This window comes from Choloepus didactylus (assembly GCF_015220235.1).
Source record: "Choloepus didactylus isolate mChoDid1 chromosome 24 unlocalized genomic scaffold, mChoDid1.pri SUPER_24_unloc2, whole genome shotgun sequence".
NCBI lineage: Eukaryota > Metazoa > Chordata > Mammalia > Pilosa > Megalonychidae > Choloepus > Choloepus didactylus.
The window spans coordinates 1,908,728-1,931,478 of record NW_023637605.1 but is presented as its reverse complement, the minus strand read 5'-3'; positions in this window follow the sequence as shown (position 1 = coordinate 1,931,478).

The following is a 22,751-nucleotide window of genomic DNA, read 5'->3' as shown; positions in this document are numbered from 1 at the left end:
AGAAATACGTATGACATAAATTCGAAAGACAATGTAGCAAAAGTAATAACATTAAATGTTAATGGATTAAACTCCCAAATCAAAACACATAGACTGGCAGAATGGATTAAAAACAGGACCATCTATACACTGTCTAAAAGAGACCCATGTTAGACCCGAGGACAAAAATATGGTTGAAAGTGAAACACTGGAAAAAGATATTGCAAACAAACATCAATCAGAAAAGAGCAGAGGTAACTATACTGATATCAGACAAATTACACATCAAATATAAAACAATAAAAAGAGAAAAGAACACTATGTATTAATAAAAGGGACAATTCATCAAGAAGACATAAACATAAATATTTATACACCAAGCAAGAATGCCCCAAAATACATGAGGCACACACTGACAACACTGAAGGGAGAAGAAGACACCTCTTCAATAATAGTTGGAGATGTTAATACATCACCCCCATCAACGGATAGAACATCTAGACAGGGATACATAGGGAAAGAGAGCTTTGGAATACAATGGTAAATGAACTAGACTTAACAGACATTAGAGAACATTACATCCCACAACAGCAGGACACACATTTTTCTCAAGTGCTCATGGATCATTCTCCAGTATAGACCACATGTTGTTTCACAAAGCAAGTCTTAATAAATATAAAAATATTGAAATTATACAAAATATTTTCTCATATCATAATGGAATGAAGTTGGAAATCAGTAACAGGCAGAAGGTCAGAAAATTCACAAATATATGGAGGCTAAAAAACACACTCTTAACAACAAGTGGGTCAGGGAGGAAATTAGAAGAGAAATCAGTAAATATCTTGAGGCAAATGAAAATGAAAACACAACATATCAAAACTTATGAGATGCAGCAAAGGTGGTGCTGAGTGGGAAATTTATTTCCCAAAATGCCTATATTAAAAAAGAAGAAGAGCAAAAATCAAGGAAATAACTATTGAACTGGAAGAACTAGAGAAAGAACAGCAAACTAACCCCAAAGCAAACAGAAGGAAAGAAAAAACAAAGATTAGAGCAAAAATAAATGAAATTGAGAACATGAGAATGATAGAGAGAATCAACAAAACCAGAAGTTAGTTCTTCAGGAATTAATAAAATCAATGAACCTTTAGCTAGGATAACAAAAGAGAGAGAGATGATGCAAAAAATAAAATCTGAAATTAGAGAGGGGACATAACTTCTGAACCCACAGAAATAAAGGAGATAATGAGGACACAATATGAGCAACTATATGCTAATAAACAGACAACATATGTGAAAAGGACAACTTCCTAGAAAAGCATGAAAAACCAACATTGACTTGAGAAGAAATAGATGACCTCAACAAACCAATCTCAAGTACAGAGATTGAATTAGTCATCAAAATCTCCCAAGAAGGAAAAGCCCAGGACCAGATGACTTCACATGTCAATTCTACCAAGCATTCAAGAAAAAACAGTACGAATCCTGCTCAAACTCTTCAAAAAAATTGAAGAAGAGGGAAAGCTACCTAACTCGTTCTGTGAAACCAACATCACCCTAATACCAAAAACAGACAAAGATACTATAAGAAAAGAAAATTACATACCAATCTCTCTAATGAATATAGATGCAAAACTCCTCAACAAAATACTTGCAAAGTGAATCCAGCAGCACAGTAAAAGAATTATACACCATCACCAAGTGAGATTTATTCCAGATATGCAAGGCTGGTTCAACAAAAGAAAATCAATTAATGTAATACAAATCAATATATCAAAGGGGAACCACATGATCATCTCAATTGATTCAGAAAAGGCATTTGACAAAATTCAGCACCCTTTCTTGAGGAAAACACTTCAAAGGATGGGAATAGAAGGGAAATTTCTCAACATGATAAAGGCAATAAGTGAAAAACCCACAGCTAACATCATACTCAGTGGGCAAGGACTGAAAGCTTTCCCTCCAAGATCTGGAAGAAGACAAGGATGCCAACTGTCACCATTGTTACTCAACATTGTGATGGAAGTTCTATCCAACTCAAATGGACAGAGCAGCCTCTTCAATAAATGGTGCTGAGAGAACTGGCTATCCATACCCAAAAGATGGAAGAGGACCACTATCTCACACCTTATACAGAAATTAACTCAAAATGGGATCAAAGACCTAAACATTAGCACTAAGACCATAAAACTTTTAGAAGAAAATTCAGTGAAATACCTTAAAGATCACATGATAGGACACAGTTTCCTAGACCTTGCCCCCAAAGCACAAGCAATGAAAGAAGAAATACATGAATGGGATCTCCTCAAATTTGAACACTTTTTTTGTGTCAGACTTTTTTAGAAAAGTAAAAAATCAGCCTACATATTGGGAAACAAAATTTGGAAACCACAAATTGGATAAGCATTAATATCCAGAGTATATAAAGAGATCCAACAACCCAACAACAAAAAGACAAACAACCCAATTTAAAAGTGGGCAAAAGACATGGACAGACACTTTTCAAAGAGAAAATACAAATGGCTTGAAAACATATGACAAGATGCTCCATTTCACCAGTTACTAGGGGACTACAAATCAAAATGACAATGAGATATCATCTCCTACCTACTAAAGTGGCCATTATCAAGAAAGAAAAAACAGAAAACAGGTGCTGGAGAGAATGTGAAGAAAGAGTCACACTTATTCACTGTTAGTGGGAATGGAGAATGGTGCAACCAGTCTGGAAGGCTATGTAGTGGTTCCTCAGGAAGCTAAGCATAGAACTGCCATATGATCCAGCAATCCCATTACTAGGTATATATTCAGAGGAACTGAAGGCAGGGACATGAAAGAACACTTGCACACCAATGATTATAGCCACATTATTCATGATTGCCAAGATAAGGAAACCACTCAAATATACATCTATGGATGAGTGGATAAACAATCAATGGTATATACATATGATGGAATATTACACAGCTATAAGACAAAATAAAGTCATGAGGCATAAAGCAATGTGGATAAACCTTGAGGACATTTTGTTGAGCAAAATTAGCCACAAACAAAAGGACAAACACTGTATGGTCTCATTAGTAAGAACTAACATTAATGAGCAAACTTAAAGTTGAGAACACTGGTTATCAAGAGATAGAAAGCAGGTATAGATTGGCCATTTGATGTTGAAGGAGTACAGAATGTTCAACAGGATTGACTATAAAGACCCAGAAATAGGTAGCATAGTACTACCTCATGGTGGCACAATATTGTAAGTACATTGAACAAAGCTGAGTGTGAGTATGGTTGAATGAGAAAGACTAGGGGCATGTATGACAGCAGAAGGAAAGATAGAAGATAAGGACAGGGACTGTATAACTTAGCAAAACCTAGAGTGGGCAATGATGGTGATTAAATGTACAAATATAAGAAAGTTTTTACAAGAGGGAGAACAAATTAATGTCCACAATGCAAGATGTTGTAAAGGGGATGGTATATGGAAAAATACAATCAATGCAAATTAGAATCTATAATTAACAGTATCATTGTAATATACTGCCATGTGTTGTAACAAAGGCAATATACAAAAGCTAAATGTTAATATGAGGGAAATGTAAGAGAAGAGTATGGGATTCTTGGTGTTATTGTTGTTGTTCCTCCTTTTTATTTTATTTTATTCTTTGTTTTTTTATTTTTTACACTTCATTTTTTCAAAAACTCTTCTTTCTTTGTGGAAGAAATGGAAATGTCCTCATATAGATTGTGGTGGTGAATGTATAACTATGTTTGAGTGTTTTCTTAGGATGGACTGTATGGTGTGTGAATAAAACTGTTTAAAAAAAACAGAAAGGTACAAGTTCTGGAGAAAACAGTGAACTTCCCTATTCACTGTTGGTAGGGAAGTAGAATGGCGCAGACCATCTGGAAGGCAGTGTGGTGGTTCTACAGGAGGCTAAGTTGAGGGTTGACATACGATCCTGCAACCCCTTATTTAGGTATATACTTGGAAGAACTGAAAGCAGGGACATGAATGGACATTTCCACAGTGGTATTTATGGCAGCAGTATTCACAATTTGCAATGGATGGAGGTGGCCTAAGGGTACATTGACTGATGAATGGAAGGGCTATCTGTGGTGTATACATACAATAGAATACTGAGCACCTGCAAGAAGGAAAGAATTTGTGAGGAAAGCAACTATGTGAATGAACCTTGAGGACAGTATGTTGAGTGAAATAAGCCAGAAACAAAAAGACAAATATTATAATGCCTCACTAATATGGACCATATAATGTGCAAACTCTGAGAATTGAATTTGAGAGCAAAGGTTATCAGGGGAAGGTTTATGGTAAAGGTTCCTAGATTGTATGCTCTTACAGCAGTCACATCTATTCCTGAGTTGTTATGGTTATTTCTAAATTCTGAGAAGCTGAGCTCTTTGAGTATAACCTGGTCATTCTCTGGAACTTTGGTTATCTGTGTGACACCTGAGACTCACAGATAGAATTCTGTGACTATGAAAGTCAGCATTACCCCATATAGCAGCTGTTTAAAAAGCTGAAAAAGAGATAATACTTCAATTAGAGATATGAGTGAAGCTGATCTGGTTAGGATTAAGGCAAATCAGACTAAAGGGTAAAGGATGATAGTGACTGCTGGAAATGAAGCTGTACCTGAAAGAGAATAAACATTCACATAGTTGTGGAGGAGAAAAGAATTTATTCACAATCTTGCAAGAGCAGTTGCACCACCAAAGAAACATGGCAGGCATGCCAAACAGTAGAACACAGCAATATTGATGTCCTAAGCCTAATACACAGGTCTCTCCCGTTTCTCCATTGGTTGGGTACTCCAGAGGTTACAGCCTACCCAAGAGAGCTAACTAGCTTAAATTTTCCTGCCGAGAGTTCCTGCCCTTGATTATACCTCACATTACTTTACATTCCAGTGACCCTGGTTATTGCTTGTTTTTACCCATATAAGGAGCCGGCACCAACTCTAGGCTTATGTCAGGGGCCCTTTCCTTCCCTTTAACTGTGGAGCCAGTTTGAGCCAGTTTTGTCTAGTCTCCATTTTCCCTCTTCCACATTGCCTTTATGTGAAAGCTAAACTTAACCCTTTCCTACAGTGACTGTGTTTAAAAATTGCAACTTCTGTGTGAGACCAAAGGTAAAGATGTTCATTTTGTGCAAAATTTATATTTTCTTTAGAGCACTATCTAATTTAACTTGTATGGTCAGTTTATTTGAACACCATAATTATACGGAACCTTGAATAGGGAGTGAGAGCTCATTGGTTTGTACAGTTTAGTGTGATGCCCTGATCCATCCCTGAGTTATTGAGGCAGGAAATAAAAAATTTGCAAAGCCTCCTTGAGAGACTGGGAGAAAAATGTGGAAATATTAAATTTCCCAATCTGGGGAATTCCTGATATTCTTGCAAGTATTGGGGACTACCAATTTAGAAGGCTAAGCCTTTAATCTTGGGGTTTGCCCTTATGAAACTTATTCTTGCAAAGGAGAAGCTGGCCCATTTGTTATTTATTTTTTGTTTTGTTTTTTAATTAAATTCTGTTTTATTGTGATATATTTATATACCATACAATTATCCATGATGTACAATTAACTGTTCACAGTACCATCATATAGTTATGCATTCATCACCCCAATCTATTTTTGAACATTTTCCTTACACCAGAAAGAATAAGAATAAAAAACAAAAATAAAAAAGAACACCCAAATCATCCCCCCCCCACCCTATTTTTTATTTAGTTTTTGTCCCCATTTTCTACTCATCCATCCACACAGTAAATAAAGGGAGTGTGATCCATAAGGTTTTCATAATCACACTGTCACCCATTGTAAGTATCATTGTTATACAATCATCTTCAAGAGTCAAGGCTAGTGGATTGGAGTTTGATAGTTTCAGGTACTTACTTCTAGCTATTCCAATACATTAAATCCTAAAAAGGGTTATCTATATAGCACATAAGAATGTCCACCAGAGTGATCTCTCAACTCCATTTGAAATCTCTCAGCCACTGAAATTTATTTCATTTCATTTTGCATCTCCCTTTTGGTCAAGAAGATGTTCTCAATCCCATAATGCCTGGTCCAGGTTCATCCCTGGGAATCATATCTTGCATTGCCAGGGAGATTCACACCCCTGGGAGTCAGGTCCCATATAGGGGGGAGGGCAGTGAGTTCATCTGCTGAGTTGGCTTAGCTAGAAAGAGACCCATTTGTTTTTAAAGAATATGTTGTTTAATTTGAGATATTTGTGAATTGTCCATTTTTTCTCTGTTACTGATTTCTAGCTTCATTCCATTGTGGTAGAAGAATACATATAGAATCATTTCAATATTTTTGAATGTATTTTGACTTGTAACCATCATATGGTCTCTCCTGGAGAATGATCCATGTGCACTGTAGAAAAATGTGTATTCTGTTTACATTGAGTGTAGTGTTCTATATATGTCTGTTAATTCTAGTTGGTTTAGTGTATCACTCAAGTCCTGAACTTCCTTATTGATCTTCTGACTAGAAATTCTATCCATTATTGAGAGTGGTGTGTTAAAGACTCCTTTTATTAATGAAGAACCATTAATTTCTCCCTTCATATCTGTCAGTATATGCTTCATATATTTGGGACTCTGCTGTTAGATGCATATATATATTTATAATTATTCCATCTTCCTGTTCAATTGTCCCCTTTATCCATATTATGACCATCTTTGTCTGTTGTAACTGTTTTTTACTTATAGTCTATTTTATCTGATATTAGTTTAGGTACCCCAACTCTCTTTGGTTGCTACTTACATGGCATGTTTGTTTTCCATTCTTTCACCCTCAACCTTCTTGTATCTTTTAACTTAAGATGAGTTTCTTGCAACAGCATATATTTGGTAATGCTTTTTTATCCATTCTGCCAATCTCTGCCTTTTGAGTGCAGAGTTTAATTCTCTTACATTTAAAGTCACTACTGATAATACAGGCCTTTCTTCTGCCATTTTGGTATTTAGCCTTTGTAAGTCTTACACCCTTTTTGTCCCTCCCTTCTGTTAATGCCTACTTTTATCTTTATTTTCTTTTTGGTGTTGTACCATATTGAGTGTCTTCTCATTTACATCTGGATATATTTTTCATCTATTGTCCTTGTGGTTTCCATGGGGTTAAAATTTAACATCTAAATATATAGCAATCATATTTGGTTTGATACCAACTTAACTTGGATAGAATGAGCCTATACTCCTTTGTCCCCCTACCATGTTTTTGTACTTGCTGCCACTTATATCTTTGTACATTGTATGCCTCCAAAACCTAGATTTACATTGCTTTTTATGAATTTGTATTTTAGCATCTATAGGAAGTAAGAAGTCGAGTTACATACCACACAAAACACAGCAATGATACTGGCATTTAATAATTACCCAAATGATTACTGTTACTGCAGGTCTTTATTTCTTTATAATGCTTTGAACCACTGTCTAGTGTCTTTTCCTTTCAGTCTGAAGAACTCTATTTAGCATTGCTTGTTAGGGCAGATTCTAGTAGTGATGAACTCCTTTAGCTTCTTTCTATCTTAGAATGTCCCAGTCACTCCAGAATTTTTGAAAAAGAGTCTAACTTGATATAAAATTATTGACTGACCATTGTTTCCCTTCAGCACTTTAAGAATTTCAACCCACTGCCTTCTTTCCTCCATGGTTTCTGATGAGAAATAGGCACATGGTATTATTAGGACTCTCTTGTACATACATTACTTTTCTCTTGCAGCTTTCAGAACTCTTGCCTTGTCCTTTGCATTTGATAGTATAATCAATATATGACAGGGTGTATTTTCTTCATGTTTACCCTGTGTGGTGTTTTCTGAGCTTCTTGGATGTGCATATTCACATCTTTGGCTAAGTTTGGGATGTTCTCTATCATTTTTTCTTTGACTATTCCTTGGACTTATTTCTCTTTTTCTTCTTTGACTATTCCTTGGACCTATTTCTCTTTTTCTTCTCCTTCTGGGACACCCACAATGCATATATTGGTGTACTTGATTGTGCCACATAGCTGTGTTAGGCTATATTAACTTTTAGTATTTCTTTTTTCTTTTTGCTACTTGGCCTCACTCATTTCAAGTTTCTTGTCTTCAAGTTCACTGATTCTTTCTTCTGCCAGTTCCTTACTCCTCTTAAAACCCTCTTGGGCATTTTTCATTTCAGTTACTTTGGCTTCAATTCTAGAAGTTCTGTTTGATTCCTTTTAAGAATTTCTATCTCTTTACAAAGTTTCTCATTGTGCTCATCATTTTTTTCCTGATATCCTTTAGTTTATTCTCTTACTATCTTTCATCTCCTTGATCATTTTAAGATCAAATTTTTAAAGCCTTTTTGTGGTATATCCACATTCTCATCTTCTTTGTTGGAGTTTTCTGTATCTTTATTCCCTTCCTTTGGATGGGCCACTATTTCCTGTTTTTTGTTTGGTTGTCCTGTATTCTTTTGTTGTGCACTGTACATTTTTAGTATTTTAAAATGTTAACTCTGGGATTTATTCCCTCAGGTGTTTGCTTCCTGATATTGTAACTAGCTGGTGGTAAGAAAATGATTTTCTTGAGCTTTAGCACTCATATCAGGAATGTCTGCCCAAGACAAATACAGTGTTCAGGGTTTTCCCTGTCTTTCTGGGCCTTTTTCTTGTCCTGGGCTTTTTCTTGTTAGTTGTTTTGGAGTTCCCCTGTTTACAGGAGTTTTCTTTGTACCCTCTGCTTCCCAGAAGACAGACCTCCCTTTCCCAGGTATTTGAAGTCAGCAGGTCATTGTCCAAGACTATCCTCCTCTATAGGTTTTTACTTTCCTTTTGTTGTCTCAGGCTGCTTTTGCCATCTCAGGCTGCTTTTGCCTTTAGGGAAAATTCTGGGAAGAAGGTCCCCCTGGAGAGGGCTTTCCCATGTTGGTCTTTCCCAGCCAACACAGGTCCAGGCACCCATGTAGGGGATGCATACTGGCTCCAAAGTGCCCTGGGAAGGGGATCAGGAAGGGCACCAAAATCTTCTCTGATGTCTCACAAAGGCTGATTTTTCCTGGCCTGCCCAGCAAATGCAGCCCTTCAACTAACTGACCCTGCAGCCCCTGAGGAAGTTCTGTCTATTGAAATCTCCACTGTCCAGGAAGGGTTGAAACAATATCTGTCCTCAGAGCCAGGACCCAGTGATCCAAATATGCTAATCAAAAGCCATGATTTGTGATTTTCCATGCTCACCCTTGTTCTTGACAAAGTGGATTCTTATGTTCCTTTCTGTCACCCATGAGCTAGCCAAGGACTGGATCTCACTGTGCCCTGCTGTGAGAGTGGGTGTTGGGCACTATTAGCCACTGCACAAAGAGAGCAATTTACAGTTCTTTACTGTAACTTATCAGTCTTTTCCTCACACACTTCCTTGAATACTTTACAGTATTCTTCTCAACTCTGGAGCTTCAAAATAGTTGTTTCAGACAGTACCTGCTTGATTAATAGTTGTTTTGGTGGTAGGAATGGGTTCTGGTGCTCCTGACTCTGCCATAATCCCCTGAAGTTTCCCAGTCTTTCTTATTTTTTAAATTGTGAGAACATATATACAACATAAATTTTCCCATTTCAGTCAGTTTCAAGCATTCCATTTGTTCTGGTTTGCTAATGCCATCATTATGCAAAATATCAGAAATGGATTGGCTTTTTTTTTTAATAGGTTAAAATTAATATTTTAATTAACATTTTTAGAAGATTCTTACATTGCTTTTTTTTTAATCATCATTTTATTGAGATATATTCACATACCACGCAGTCATACAAAACAAATCGTACTTTCGATTGTCTACAGTACCATTACATAGTTGTACATTCATCACCCAAATCAATCCCTGACACCCCCATCAGCACACACACAAAAATAACAAGAAAATAATTAGAGTGAAAAAGAGCAATCGAAGTAAAAAAGAACACTGGGTACCCTTGTCTGTTTGTTTCCTTCCCCTACCCTTCTACACATCCATCCATAAACTAGACAAAGTGGAGTTTGGTCCTTATGCATTCCCAATCCCATTGTCACCCCTCATAAGCTACATTTTTATACAACTGTCTTCGAGATTCATGTGTTCTGGGTTGTAGTTTAATAGTTTCAGGTATCCACCACCAGCTACCCCAATTCTTTAGAACCTAAAAAGGGTTGTCTAAAGTGTGCGTAAGAGTGCCCACCAGAGTGATCTCTCGGCTCGTTTTGGAATCTCTCTGCCACTGAAGCTTATTTCATTTCCTTTCACATCCCCCTTTTGGTCAAGAAGATGTTCTCCATCCCACGATGCCGGGTCTACATTCCTCTGGGAGTCATATTCCACGTTGCCAGGGAGATTCACTCCCCTGGGTGTCTGGTCCCACGTAGGGGGGAGGGCAGTGATTTCACCTTTCAAGTTGGCTTAGCCAGAGAGAGAGGGCCACATCTGAGCAACAAAGAGGCATTCAGGAGGAGACTCTTAGGCACAAATATAGGGAGGCCTAGCCTCTCCTTTGCAGCAACCGTCTTCCCAAGGGTAAAACTTATGGTAGAGGGCTCAACCCATCAAACCACCAGTCCCCTATGTCTGTGGTCATGTTAGCAACCATGGAGGTGGGGTAGGCGAATACCCCTGCATTCTCCACAGGCTCCTCAAGGGGGCACTACATCTTTTTTTTTTTCCCTTGTTTGTCTTTTTTCTTTTCTTTTTTTTTTTTTAACTTTCCCTTCTGTTTTAAATCAACTGTATGAAAAAAAAGTTAAAAAGAAAACAAACATACAATAAAAGAACATTTCAAAGAGACCAGAACAAGGGAGTAAGAAAAAGACAACTAACCTAAGATAACTGCTTAACTTCCAACATGTTCCTACTTTACCCCAAGAAAGTTACATAATATAGCAACATTTCAGTGAACTTGTTCCTACTACATCCATCAGAAATTAACAGACCATAGTCATTCCTGGGCATCCCCAGAACGTTAAATAGCTTATCTGTTCTTCTTGGATTATTGTTCCCCCTTCCTTAATTGCTCTCTACTGCTAGTTCCCCTACATTCTACATTATAAACCATTTGTTTTACATTTTTCAAAGTTCACATTAGTGGTAGCATGTAATATTTCTCTTTTTGTGCCTGGCTAATTTCGCTCAGCATTATGTCTTCAAGGTTCATCCATGTTGTCATATGTTTCACCAGATCGTTCCTTCTTACTGCCGCGTAGTATTCCATCGTGTGTATATACCACATTTTATTTATCCACTCATCTGTTGAAGGACATTTGGGTTGTTTCCATCTCTTGGCAATTGTGAATAATGCTGCTATGAACATTGGCGTGCAGATATCTGTTCGTGTCACTGCTTTCCGATCTTCCGGGTATATACCGAGAATTGCAATTGCTGGATCGAATGGTAGCTCTATATCTAGTTTTCTAAGGAACCGCCAGACTGACTTCCAGAGTGGCTGAACCATTATACAGTCCCACCAACAGTGAATAAGAGTTCCAATTTCTCCACATCCCCTCCAGCATTTGTAGTTTCCTGTTTGTTTAATGGCAGCCATTCTAACCGGTGTTAGATGGTATCTCATTGTGTCTTAATTTGCATCTCTCTAATAGCTAGTGAAGCTGAACATTTTTTCATGTGTTTCTTGGCCATTTGAATTTCCTCTGCAGAGAACTGTCTTTTCATATCTTTTGCCCATTTTATAATTGGGCTGTCTGTACTATTGTCATTGAGTTGTAGGATTTCTTTGTATATGCAAGATATCAGTCTTTTGTCAGATACATGGTTTCCAAAAATTTTTTCCCATTGAGTTGGCTGCCTCTTTACCTTTTTGAGAAATTCCTTTGAGGTGCAGAAACTTCTAAGCTTGAGGAGTTCCCATTTATCTATTTTCTCTTTTGTTGCTTGTGCTTTGGGTGTAAAGTCTAGGAAGTGGCCTCCTAATACAAGGTCTTGAAGATGTTTTCCTACATTATCTTCTAGGAGTTTTATGGTACTTTCTTTTATATTGAGATCTTTGGTCCATTTTGAGTTAATTTTTGTGTAGGGGGTGAGGTAGGGGTCCTCTTTCAGTCTTTTGGATATGGATATCCAACTCTCCCAGCCCCATTTGTTGAAAAGACCATTATGGCTCAGTTCGGTGACTTTGGGGGCCTTATCAAAGATCAGTCGGCCATAGATCTGAGGGTCTATCTCTGAATTCTCAATTCGATTCCATTGATCTATATGTCTATCTTTGTGCCAGTACCATGCTGTTTTGGCAACTGTGGCTTTATAATAAGCTTCAAAGTCAGGGAGTGTAAGTCCTCCCACTTCGTTTTTCTTTTTTAGAGTGTCTTTAGAAATTCAAGGCATCTTCCCTTGCTAAAAAAGTTTGATAACTAGCTTTTCCAAGTCTGCAAGGTAGGTTGTTGGAATTTTGATTGGGATTGCAATAAAATCTGTAGATGAGTTTGGGTAGAATTGACATCTTAATGACATTTAGCCTTCCTATCCATGAATATGGAAAAATTTCCATCTTTGAAGGTCCCTTTCTATTTCTTTTAGTAAAATTATGTGGTTTTCTTTGTATACGACTTTTACATCTTTGGTTAAGTTTATTCATAGGTACTTGATTTTTTTAATTGCTATTGAAAATGGTATCTTTTTCTTGAGTGTCACTTCCGTTTGTTCATTTCTAGCATATAGAAACATTACTGACTTATGTGCATTAATCTTGTATCCCGCTACTTTGCTAAATTTGTTTATTAGCTCTAGTAGCTGTATCGTCGATTTCTCAGGGTTTTCTAGATATAAGATCATATCATCTGCAAACAATGACAGTTTTACTTCTTCTTTTCCAATTTGGATGCCTTTTATTTCTTTGTCTTGCCGGATTGCCCTGGCTAGCACTTCCAGCACAATGTTGAATAACAGTGGTGACAGCGGGCATCCTTGTCTTGTTCCTGATCTTAGAGGGAAGGCTTTCAGTCTCTCACCATTGAGTACTATGCTGGCTGTGGGTTTTTCATATATGCTCTTTATCATGTTGAGGAAGTTTCCTTCAATTCCTACCTTTTGAAGTGTTTTTATCAAAAAGGGATGTTGGATTTTGTCAAATGCTTTTTCAGCATCTATTGCGATGATCAATTGATTTTTCCCTTTTGACTTGTTAATGTGTTGTAATACATTGATTGTTTTTCTTATGTTGAACCATCCTTGCATGCCTGGAATGAACCCCACTTGGTCATGGTGTATGATTTTTTTAATGTGTCTTTGGATTCGATTTGCAAGTATTTTGTTGAGGATTTTTGCATCTATATTCATTAGGGAGATTGGCCGGTAGTTTTCCTTTTTTGTAGCATCTTTGCCTGGTTTTGGTATTAGATTGATGTTAGCTTCATAAAATGAGTTAGGTAGTGTTCCATTTTTTTCAATGTTTTGAAAGAGTTTGAGTAAGATTGGTGTCAGTTCTTTCTGGAAAGTTTGGTAGAATTCCCCTGTGAAGCCATCTGGCCCTGGGCATTTATTTGTGGGAAGATTTTTGATGACTGATTGGATCTCTTTGCTTGTGATGGGTTGGTTGAGGTCTTCTATTTCTTCTCTGGTCAGTCTAGGTTGTTCATATGTTTCCAGGAAATTGTCCATTTCTTCTATGTTATCCAGTTTGTTGCCATACAGTTGTTCATAATATCCTCTTATAATTTTTTTAATTTCTTCAGGATCTGCAGTTATGTCAACTTTTTCATTCATTATTTTGTTTATATGGGTCTTCTCTCTTTTTGATTTTGTCAGTCTAGCTAGGGGCTTGTCAATCTTGTTGATCTTCTCAAAGAACCAACTTTTGGTGATATTTATCCTCTCTATTGTTTTTTTGTTCTCTATGTCATTTATTTCTGCTTTAATCCTTGTTATTTCTTTTCTTCTACTTGGTTTGGGATTGGTTTGCTGTTCATTTTCTAGCTTCTTCAGTTGATCCATTAGTTCTTTGATTTTGGCTCTTTCTTCTTTTTAATATATGCGTTTAGTGCTATAAATTTCCCCCTTAGCACTGCTTTTGCTGCATCCCATAGGTTTTGGTATGTTGTGTTCTCATTTTCATTCGTCTCTATATATTTAGCAATTTCTCTTGCTATTTCTTCTTTAACCCACTGATTGTTTAGGAGTGTCTTGTTTAACCTCCAGGTATTTGTGAATTTTCTAAGTCGCTGATCGTTATTGACTTCTAATTGTATTCCATTGTGGTCAGAGAATGTGCTTTGAATAATTTCAATCTTTTTAATTTATTGAGGCTTGTTTTATGTCCCAGCATATGATCTATTCTGGAGAAAGTTCCGTGAGCACTAGAAAAGTATGTGTATCCTGGTGATTTGGGATGTAATGTCCTGTAGATGTCTGTTAAATCTAATTCATTTATCATTATGATTGTTGGTTTTCAATTTCCTTATTGGTCTTCTGTCTGGTTGATCTATCTATAGGAGAGTGATGTGTTGAAGTCTCCCACAATTATTGTGGAAACATCAATTGCTTCCTTTAGTTTTGCCAGTGTTTCTCTCATGTATTTTGTGGCACCTTGATTGGGTGCATAGACATTTACGATTGTTATTTCTTCTTGCTGAATTGCCCCTTTTATTATGTAGTGGCCTTCTTTGTCTCTCAAAACATCCCTGCATTTGAAGTCTATTTTATCTGAGATTAATATTGCTACACCTGCTTTCTTTTGGCTGTAGCTTGCATGAAATATTTTTTTCCATCCTTTCACTTTCAGTTTCTTTGTGTCCCTGTGTCTAAGATGAGTCTCTTGTATGCAACTATTGATGGTTCATTTTTTTTGATCCATTCTGCGAATCTATATCTTTTAATTGGGGAGTTTAATCCATTTACATTCAATGTTAAAACCGTGAAGGCATTTCTTGAATCGGCCATCTTATCCTTTGGTTTATGTTTGCCATATTTTTCCCTCTCTCTATTAATATCCTTTATTGTACCCATACCGAATCTCTTTAGTACTGAACCTTTCTCCAAGTCTCTCTGTCCTGTCTTTGTTTCTCTGTCTGTAGGGCTCCCTTTAGTATCTCCAGTAGGGCAGGTCTCTTGTTAGCAAATTCTCTCAGCATTTCTTTGTCTGTGAAAAATTTAAGCTCTCCCTCAAATTTGAAGGAGAGCTTTGCTGGATAAAGTATTCTTGGCTGGAAATTCCTCTCACTCAGAATTTTAAATATATCGTGCCACTGCCTTCTCGCCTCCATGGTGGCTGCTGAGTAGTCACTACTTAGTCTTATGCTGTTTCCTTTGTATGTGGTGAATTGCTTTTCTCTTGCTGCTTTCAGAACTTGCTCCTTCTCTTCTATGTTTGACAGTGTGATCAGTATATGTCTCGGAGTGGGTTTTTTTGGATTTTTCTATTTGGAGTTCGCTGAGCATTTATGATTTGTGTATTTATGTTGTTTAGAAGATTTGGGAAGTTTTCCTCAACAATTTCTTTGAATACTCTTCCTAGACCTTTACCCTTTTCTTCCCCTTCTGGGACACCAATGAGTCTTATATTGGGACGTTTCATATTATCTATCATATCCCTGAGGTCCATTTCGATTTTTTCAATTTTTTTCCCCATTCTTTCTTTTATGCTTTCGTTTTCCATTCTGTCATCTTCCAGGTCACTGATTCGTTGTTCAACTTCCTCTAGTCTTGTACTATGAGTGTCCAGAATCTTTTTAATTTGGTCAACAGTTTCTTTAATTTCCATAAGATCATCCATTTTTTTATTTAGTCTTGCAATGTCTTCTTTATGCTCTTCTAGGGTCTCTTTGATTTCCTTCATATCCCGTACTATGGTCTCATTGTTCATCTTTAGTTCTTTGAGTAGCTGCTCTAGGTGCTGTGTCCCTTCTGGTCTTTTGATTTGGGTGCTTGGGCTTGGGTTATCCATATCGTCTGGTTTTTTCATATGCTTTATAATTTTCTGTTGTTTTTGGCCTCGTGGCATTTGCTGAACTTGATAGGGTTCTTTTAGGGTTTGTAGACCTACTGAAGTCCTTATCTCTAATTTATCAGATCTACAGCTTCGTGGAGTACACTTTCTCCAACTAACCAGCAGGTGGCGTCCACGAGCCACCTGTTCTCCACAAGCCAGTTCTCCCCTGCTTAGCCTTTTTGGTGAGTGGGGGAGTGAGTCTTGTGGGGCCCAATTGGTGTACCAAGCTTGCGTGTGTAGGTGGTGTTGCCTGCCCTGTATGTGGGGCGTGTTTCTGGGCAGTCGGGGAGGGGGGGTGGCCCTAACAATCAAAACTCCCTGATGATCCTAGAGTTTTAAAGCTGCTGCAATAGTCTAATCCTTCAGTTCAGTCCTGCCACAGTTTGTCTCTGCCACTGACCCACAAGTCTTTGGTATTGCGTATGGCTCCTGAGACTTGCAAGTGGGCCCCTCTTCCAGGCTGTGCACCCCGGGTCCTCTGTTGAGGGATGACTGTGCTATGTCACAGGTGAGTGCCGTCCCCCCAGGGCAGTTCTGGGCTGCTGGGCTGTGTAGGGAGGCTCCCAGTCTGCTGAAATGATGGCTGAATGGGGCTTTGTTAATTCACACTGCTCCACCTTCCCAGTTCTGGGACATTCAGCTGAGGTTGCAGGGAAGGCTAATGTCCACGCCCAGTTTTGTGGTGTGTGCCTGTTATTTGAAGCACTTCCGTCACACTGGGTTGTCTGGGGCAGCTCTGGGCTATGGGCTGGCGATGGCAGGAGTGTTTCCTGTCCACCAAGGTGGTGGCTGTGAGCAGGTCACCCCCCCTTTTCTGGGAAGTTGTGTTTGTCTATTGAATTTTCTCAGCCACTGGATTATTGCCTTTTGTCTCAGAGCTCTCTTAGTTCTGCTCTTGACTTGACGTGCCCAAATTGCCAATTCTTGAAGCTTTCTGTATGGGCTTCTTAGAGTAATTGTTTTAGAAAAAGAAAAAGGATTTAAAAAAAAAAAAAAAAAACAAAAAACGGCCCTCCTCAGAGACCTAATGGGTTATTGAAATGCTAATAGACGAAGCAACCAGGGTCATTAAGGAAAGGTCCCAGGGCAGAGAGATCAGCTTTTCTTCGGGATTTGCATATGCGCCTCAGGGCCTGAGCTCGGGCTTGAGCTTGCCCTTCCCTCTTCTATGTTCACCGAAACTCCAAAAATCTTCCACTTTTATTTGGAGTTTTCGTGTTGTTTTTTTTCTATGCCTGTCTCCCTCTCTGCTGGGCTGACTGCTCTCAGAGTCACTGGTGTCTGGTCTCAGTCTATCTATGGTTGGAGTTTGAAATCAGTAGAATGAGTTTCCGATAAGAGCAGCCACTGCACTTCTTCCCTTCTCCTTCCCGGAGCTGACAGCCCCTCCTCCCACGGGGAACTGAGCCTGCAGGGAGGGGCGCGGGTCCCCCTGGCCGCAAAAACTTACAGATGTCGCTGTTCTCCAGCAGGTCCACGTTTTCATGAGTGTTGTATGAAGTATGCCCAAAGTCAGATTGCTCTGTGGTGTCCAGTCCACACAGTTTCCTGGCTTTTTACCTACTTTCCTGGAGGAGTAACTAAAACTTACAGCTCACCAGTCTGCCATCTTGCCCCGCCCTCTGGATTGGGCTTTTATAAAGGGGGTTTATTTGGTTACAAAGTTAGTCTGAAGGCCATGAAAATGTCCAAATGAAGGCATCAATACAAGTATACCTTCACTGAAGGAAGGCAATGGCATCCAGAAAATCTGTTAGCTGGGAAGGCATGTGATTTGCATCTGCAGATCCCACGTTGTGTTCAAGCTCCACTCTCAGCTCCTGTGCATTCTTCAAAGTGTCTCTCTTAGCTGCAGCACCTCCTTATCTCTGTGAACTCTTTTATAGGTCTCTAGTGATCCAACTAAGACCCACCCTGAATGGGTGGGGTAACACCTCCATGGAAATTATCCAATCAAAGTCTCACATCACAGTTGATTGAGTCGCATCTCCCTGGAAACACTCAATCAAAGGATTCCAACCTAATCAACACTAATATGTCTGCCCCACAAGATTGCATTAAAAACATTGCAGTTTTGGGGGGCATAAAACATCCAAAGTGGCACACCATTCAATGAGATTAACACATTCACAATATTGTGGTACACTCAGCAACTTCTATTACTAAAATTTTCCCATCTCCCCATACAGAAACCCTTCACCCATTATGCATTTACTCTGTATTTCCCCTGCCCACTGCTTCTGGCAACTTGTACTCTACTTTCTGTCTGTATGAGTTGGCATATTCTCTGATACTTTCTTGTAGGTACCATGGGCCTTAAACCTAACATTCTAAATCTACAACAATCTCATTTGCTCCAAAACCAACCCAACTTCAATAGCACACAAAAACTACTTTCTAAACCTTGCCATCCCCCTACCTTTATGTAGTTCTTGTCACAAGTAAATGTTTTTTACATTATGAGTCCAAAACCACTGATTTATCATTACATTTTATGTATTTGCCTTTTCTTGTATGGGTTAAAAAGTGCAGTTTCAATCCCAAAATACAATAATAGTAGCAGTTATATTTACCCTTGTCATTACCCTCACTGGAGATCTTCATTTCCTCACATGTCTTCTATCTATTGTCTATTGTGCTTTCCTTTCAACCTGCAAAACTCTCCTTAGCATCTCTTGTAGGGCCAGTCTACCAGTGATGAACACCTTCAACCTTTGTTTATCTAGGAATGTCTTAATCTCTCCCACATTTTTGAAACTCAGTTTTGAGAGATACATAATTCTTTGCTGGCAATTTTTGCCTTCTGTACATTAAATATGTCATCCCACTGCCTTCTTGCCTCCATGGTTTCCAATAAGAAATCAGCATTTAATCATATTGAGGCTCTCTTGTTCATAACAAGTTACTTCTTTCTTGTGGCTTCCAGAATTATCTCTTTATCTTTGGCATTCAACAGTTTGATTATAATATGTTGTGGTGTGGGTATATTTGGATATATCCTGTTTGGAGTTCATTAAGCATCTTGGAGGTGTATATTCACACCTCAAAAAATTTGGAAGTTTGAAGCCATTATTTCTTTGAATATTCTCTCTGCCTCTTTCTTTCTTTCTCCTCCTTCTGGGACTTCCACAATGTGTATATTGGCCTGCTTTGTGTTGTCTCACAGCTTCTTCAAGCTCTGTTTCCTTTTCTTCATTCTTTCTCTTCTTCTGTTCTCCAGAATTACCTCTCTTCCAGTTCTCTAAATTTTTTCTTCTTCCAGCTCCAATTTGCTGTTGCAACCCCTTTAGGGAATTTTAAATTCTGTTACTGTGGTCTTCAGCTCTGTTTGGTTCCTTTTCATAATTTCCATCTCTAAACTGATATTTGTGTTCATCCATTGTTTTCCTGGTTTCTTCTTGTTCTTTGTCCATGTTTTCCTGTATCACTTTGAGAATGTTTTGGACCACATTTTAAAGACTTAGTCTGATATGTCCTAGCTCTGGTCCTCCTCTTCATTTATGATTTTTAATGTTTTATTCTTCTCCTTTGCATGGGCCATCACTTTTCTTTCCTTGTATATTTTGTACTCTTCTGTTGAAACCTGGGCATTTTGATATTTTAATGTATTATTGCTGGAATTTAGACTCTGGTGTGTCTGTTCCTTAAGCTTGTCAAGCTAGTACTATGCCAGAGGTTTCCTTGGTTGCCAGGGGCTAACAAGAAAAGGAAGGAGAAAAGAAAACATCTTTCCCTATTTTTGCAGATTGACCTGTGCAAGCATTCTCCTTCAGGGCTTGTCCATACAATGGGTTTAGAGAATATCTCCAAGCCAGGGTGTAGGGGCTTCCCTGATTTTTAGCTCATGTATCTTGTCTTGGGCATGCACATATGGCCCTAGAAATTTGCCAATTACATGATTCCAAATGTCACCTGTTCCCTAGGAAGACTTCCTCACAGCCTCAGGCACTGTACTGTATGTCTTATAGCCAACAATCCCTTGCCCCAAGCAGCATGACTTGGCTCTCTCCCACAGCATTCTGAAGGAGAGTTCCAGTTGCTTCCTTCTACATGCAGGGCAAATACTGGGGTGGGGAGTCCCTCAGGCCACCACCAGACAGACTGAACCAGACACACAGGATCCCAGTATGTTTATGAAGGTTACTCTGCTCCCTCTAGAACAAGAGCCAGGAATCCACACTGGGAGAGTGGGCTGGTTCCACCCTAATCTGGTGAAGGGTGGGGGAAAAGCCAGGGCACCTCAAGATCCTACTACTTTTAAGTAGCCTTTTCTTGATTTGGTGTTTGCCCTGTACTGCAGTACTTTAACTGTTTTCTGGAGTTTTCAGAAAGATGTTTTCTGCCAGTTCTTGCTGCTTGTTTCAAAGATTCTGTGTGTTCCACCATCTTGAAGCAAACCTCAATATTTTAAAAAGAATTTAAATCATGCATACACACAATTTTCTACTTCACCTTGGTTGAATATTGGTGGCTTGTGATTTTCAAAGAATTGATACATTTCTAAGTTGTTGAATTTAAAAGTGTAAATTTATTTGTACTTTTCTCTTATTACCCTTTTAACAGCTAACTTCTCATCAGAAACCATGGATGGAGTCCAGAAAATAGTGGGATAGTCAAAATGCTGAAAGGAACAGACCAAAAATTCTATATCCAGCAAAATTATGCTTCAAACTGAATAAGAAATTAAGAAATTCCCAGATCAATAAAAATTAAGGGAATTCATTTTGAGCAGATATACACTACAAGAAACACCAAAGAGAATCCATCTGTATGAAATGAAATGATAGTAGGCAATAATTAGGAAGGAAGAGAATTAGGGAAATATTCATAGCAAAATATAAGAGACAGTATAAATGTATTTTCATTTGTGACTTTTCTTCTCCTTTTGAATTACAACATAAGTACATAAAGCAATAATTAACTACAATACTGTATTGAAGGCCTTATAATGGGTAAAAATGTAATTTGTATGTCAATAATAGCATGAAGTAGAAGGGATGAATGGAAGTACATCTGGGCAAGGTTTGTATAAACACTTGAAATTAGGTTGGTATTAATCTGAACTAGATTGTTTTAAGTTAAGATGTAAATTGTGGGAGGTGGGGCAAGATGGAAGACTGGTGAGCTGTATGTTTTAGTTACTCCTCCAGGAAAGTAGGTAGAGAGCCAGGAACTGCGTGGACTGGACACCACAGAGCAATCTGTCTTTGGACATACTTCAGACAACACTCATGAAAATGTGCGAACTCCTGAGATCAGCGAAATCTGTAAGTTTTTGCGGCCAGGGGACCCACGCCCCTCCCTGCCAGGCTCAGTCCCTGTGGGAGGAGGGGCTGTCAGCTCCGGGAAGGAGAAGGGAGAAGTGCAGTGGCTTGCTCTTATCGGAAACTCATTCTACTGATACAGACTCCAACCATAGATAGACAGAGACCAGACACCAGAGAATCTGTGAGCAGCCAGCCCAGCAGAGAGGAGACAGGCATAGAAAAAAAAAGAAAACAACACGAAAAACTCCAAAATAAAAGCAGAGGAGTTTTAGAGTTCTGGTGAACACAGAAAGGGGAAGGGCGGAGCAAAGGCCCTAAGGCGCATATGCAAATCCCGAAGAAAAGCCGGTCTCTCTGCCCTGTAGACCTTTCCTTAATGGCCCTGGTTGCTTTGTCTCTTAGCATTTCAATAACCCATTAGATCTCTGAGGAGGACCCTTTTTTTTTTTTTTAATCCTTTTTTCTTTTTCTAAAACAATTATCTAAGAAGCCCATACAGAAAGCTTCAAAGACTTTCAATTTGGGCACGTCAAGTCAAGAGCAGAACTAAGAGAGCTCTGAGACAAAAGGCAATAATTCAGTGGCTGAGAAAATTCACTAAACACCACAACTTCCCAAGAAAACGGGGGTGTCCGCTCACAGCCACCATCCTGATGGACAGGAAACACTCCTGCTCATCACCAGCCCCATAGCCCAGAGCTGCCCCAGACAACCCAGTGTGATGGAAGGGCTTCAAATAACAGGCACACACCACAAAACTGGGCATGGACATTAGCCTTCCCTGAAACCTCAGATGATTGTCCCAGAGTTGGGAGGTGGAGCAGTGTGAATTAACAAAGCCCCATTCAGCAATCATTTGAGCAGACTGGGAGCCTCCCTACACAGCCCAGCAGCCCAGAACTGCCCTGAGAGGACGGCACTCACCTGTGACATAGCACAGTCACGCCTCAACAGAGGACCCGGGGTGCACAGCCTGGAAGAGGGGCCCACTTGCAAGTCCCAGGAGCCATACGCCAATACCAAGGACTTGTGGGTCAGTGGCAGAGACAGACTGTGGCAGGACTGAACTGAAGGATTAGACTATTGCACCAGCTTTAAAACTCTAGGATCACCAGGGAGATTTGATTGTTAGGGCCACCCCCCCTCCTCCGACTGCCCAGAAACAACGCCCCACATACAGGGCAGGCAACACCAACTACACATGCAAGCTTGGTACACCAATTGGGCCCACACAGACTCACTTCCCCCACTCACCAAAAAAGGCTAAGCAGGGGGGGAACTGCCTCGTGGAGAACAGGTGGCTCGTGGACGCCACCTGCTGGTTAGTTAGAGAAAGTGTACTCCACGAAGCTGTAGATCTGATAAATTAGAGATAAGGACTTCAATAGTCTACAAACCCTAAAAGAACCCTATCAAGTTCAGCAATGCACGAGGCCAAAAACACAAGAAAATTATAAAAAGCATATGAAAAACCAGACGATATGGATAACCTAAGCCCAAGCACCCCAATCAAAAGACCAGAAGAGACACAGCACCTAGAGCAGCTACTCAAA